The sequence below is a fragment of the Trichechus manatus genome, unplaced genomic scaffold (assembly GCF_000243295.1).
Source record: "Trichechus manatus latirostris isolate Lorelei unplaced genomic scaffold, TriManLat1.0 scaffold00056, whole genome shotgun sequence".
NCBI classification, from domain to species: domain Eukaryota; kingdom Metazoa; phylum Chordata; class Mammalia; order Sirenia; family Trichechidae; genus Trichechus; species Trichechus manatus.
The window spans coordinates 12,245,563-12,249,244 of NW_004443992.1; the positions used below are offsets into that span (position 1 = coordinate 12,245,563).

The 3,682-nt window shown below is 34.3% G+C and overlaps 1 long non-coding RNA gene across 1 annotated transcript in view; it reads left to right on the forward strand.

Moving 5' to 3' along the window:
• The window catches only part of LOC111820920 (uncharacterized), a 144,439-nt gene extending 141,270 nt beyond the window's left edge, over nucleotides 1-3,169 (forward strand). Inside the window, exon 5 of the long non-coding RNA XR_002824421.1 lies at nucleotides 2,644-3,169. This is a non-coding gene — a long non-coding RNA (uncharacterized LOC111820920). The remainder of the gene's footprint in view (nucleotides 1-2,643) is intronic.
• The last annotated feature ends 513 nt before the right edge of the window (nucleotides 3,170-3,682 follow it).

Genomic DNA, 3,682 nt, shown 5'->3' on the forward strand with positions numbered 1-3,682 from the left:
AAAAAAAAAAAAAAAAGATAGGATTGTGTGGGGGTTTTAAGTATATAGATACAACTGTATTTATCAGCAAATGCCGTTATTTTATTATGTTTTAGAAGTGGAATATTTTTGCATTTCTGAAATTAGAATTTTATGTCTCTGAAATTATGATGCAAGTTAGTCAGAAATATAATTAGATGTATGAATTCAATTTTCCACATAACTTAAGGACTATATATAATAGATAAAATAATGTTCATGTTAAATTATGTTCATACACCAGACAGCACAGAAATTATTTGTGTAGATGTGTGTGCATGCATGTGAGCAAATGTATGAGTGTGTGTGTGTGTGTATTTGTATAAAGATATATTTGAAGAAAGCACAGTACTAGTACTGGTTATGGATGATGATTTTTCTTTATGGTGTTTTCATTTTAGAGATTTTCTTCAACGATCATATGCTATGTTTATCATAAAAATGTTATAAAATGAATTTTTACATGCTGTAGAAAGCTAAGAGACTTAAAGTTAAATATTTGCCCTTTGAAGTGTAAGGTCTCTATAGCAACCACATTGCCCCCTTTTCTTAAAATCACACTTTTGGTGCGCAGTGAGCTGTTTCACCCTCAGTAGCATGAGGCGTTTAATTAACATCCAGTGGTGTATGATTGGACCCCCGATGTGGCATACTTTCACATGAATTATTATAATGCGGTATACATACTAGTAATAGCAATGAAGTTATCCAGTAAGTTGTCATTATTAGTATGACTCTACAGGAGTCTTAGTTTTTCCTTCTCTTTATTTATTTTGATAGTAATTCAAAATTTACTTTTGCAAGATGCCTCATCTTTAAAAAAAATCTAGAGACATGATAGTGGTTAGTACATTTAGTTTATTGTCTTTTAAAAACTAAGTGGTTTCGTTGACTAAATGGGCCTAAGAATTTTAAGTGTTTGGATTTTTTTCTAATAAAAAAATAAAAATAAAAATGTTTTTCTGAAAGGGAGCTTTACCTGAGGATAAATATGCAATTTTGTAAGAACATCAGTCTGGTTGTCAGTAAGTTTGGAAACAGGCCCCGCTGACTCCTGTCTGGTGACAAGGTGCTCACCATATGCTATAGGAAGGACCATCCCCTAGTTGGGCAGCTGTACGCAGTTAGAAATTTTTGCCTTATCTCTGCTTCCCTGTAATTTCTACCCCTTGGTAATATTTTGCTTTCTGGAACACTAGTGAATATGGTATTTCTTTTTTTATGAGTTAACATACAGCAATCACATATTTGAAGACTAGTATTTGCCATATATAACTTTTCCAGGTCCCAGATTTAGTTCCTTCAGCAAACTGTCTCCAGCACTGTGCTCTGGGCATTGGGACTACCAACGTGACAGTGGTGACATCATCAAAGAGCTTATGTAAAACAGTGCAGAGACAGATACAGAAACAGTTAAATTAAACAGCAGTTCTCTAGGTGGTGCAAATGGCTGCTGACCCAAGGTTGGAAGTTGGAGTCCACCCAGAGGTGCCTCAGAAGAAAGGCCTGGCAGTCTACTCCCCAAAAAGTCAGCCATTGAAACCCCAGAGCACAGTTCTACTCTGACACACATTAGTTTGCCACGTGTCCAGATTGACTCTACGGCAACTGGTTGGCTTTATTAAAGAGTGATGTATAAAGAGCTGTGAAAATAATAAGATCCTAACAAGTAACAGTGCTAAGCAAGAGGAGACTTTTCATAGAAGATAATCATTGAGTCAGGTTTTGAAAGTCATACAGGAGTTTGCTCCCAGAGAAGCAGCAGGAAGGGCATGCTGTACAGAGGCAACATTGCTGACAAAGAACCAAGTTTCAAGACACGAAAGGGCCTTTTCTGGCCTGAAGATAAAAATATGTCTGAGAGGATTCTTGGATATCCTTCTCTGATAGCTATATGTAGGTTATAATTTAAGGAAAGAATGTTTTAACCATAAAAGTAAAGTTATATGCTACTTACCGTTAGGCACTGCAGAGTAAGCAAAATGTTGATTTACCAGATTTGTAGTTAATTTTTCTTTGCTAGGCTGCACTTAGTCTTAATTTTAAGGAATGAATTGTTTGCCATAACTTTACAAGGCCAACCTTGTTCTGGGTTACTACGATTAAGTGAACTCAGTGTTTTGAGTTATAATAATAAGCTCCTTATATTTAGCTCATGATTGGTTTAGGAAGCACCAAGTCGGCTTTCATTTCAGCATAACTTTCCATAGTCTATTTTGTAAATAATGCACAGTACATATGATCATATCAATTATACTTTTTCTATAACAGTAGATATTTCATTGAAATAACAAAATTACTCTCTTACTTCAAGTAAGCTAGTTTTAAGAAAACAACTGTGTAATAAATGTGTAGCTCATTAAACTCAAACTTCCCATTGATTGACTCTTACATTTTCCATTTTGTTTTTAGAAAATCTTAAGGCTGGCCACAGCTTTAAGTTGTTTTCTTGCATGTTACTTCCTGCTTAAATATGTGGGTAGGCCACCAAATCCTTAATTCTCTGTGTATACTTTTAGAGAGAGAGAGGTGATTTGTTTCCATCTTTCTCTCTTCCACATACCAGCAGTTCCTTCTATCTTCCACTCACTACATCTCTCCTGTGCCTCTTTTTTGATAATTTAGCATTTTCTTACTAAAGGTTAAGGAGAAAGAGGAAAAAAGACAAGCAGGATAGTCAGCAGGAAGAAAGATCCTCTTAAAGAAGTGGCAACCAAATTCTTCATAAAGAACGGCTATTCAGGATCATTGGGTTGGAAAGGGATTGAGATAGAAGTGGAGAACTTGAATAGAAAATTCGCATTGATTGTAATGCTGATATTCTGATGGATTAAGGTGTGAAGAGACCTGTCTCATTTAAAAGTAAGTATTTCAATGCCACTTTTAAAATATATAAAATTATTTTTCTTAAAGATGCATAACTTTCCACTATAACTGTGAGTTCCCCACCCCCTACCAAACACTCAAATTCAAGGAATGAAGGGATGAGAGAGTTACTTCCTTTCTTCATCAAAAAATCAGAACTTAATGTGATTTTGCAACTTTATACAATTTATTATAATTAAAACAGCAGTTTAAATGAAGTTACTCAGTAGTTTCTGCAAATGACATAAAAATATAGTTGAATGAATGTTGATTTTACACAAATTAAAGGATCAAGAAAATCTTGACGATTTAGAAGGGTTTCCAAATTCGACTTATTTAGGGCTGCTCTAGAGAAGTAATTTAGTGATTGAACAATCCTATAGAAAAAACTTTTTTTCTAAACTCATTTTTTCTTCATAAAATATATAGAAAATGGGAAATGTCTTTATACAAAACTTTTACTCTTTTTCCTACAAAATTGGTGCATAATGGCGTACCTTGTATAATGGCCATTGGCACATTTTTCTTTTGAATCATACCGGTACAAACTAATCCCTATCGTATGGTGTTTTAGAACATTTTTTTCTGTATAATGTTTTTAAAAGTATAAATATTTTCAGTGCTTCTACCTTAATACTGCTTTTGATCATATGTTTCTTTGGGTGAGAGTTAACGTGCGTATGGTATTAATGTCCAGATGTTCTAAGACTTGATCGGTGGTGAAATTGGTCTTGAAGGTGGTGTAGCTTCTCTAGAATTGACTAAATCAGTTAGATTAGAGGGTGAGGTGAGTCTGTTA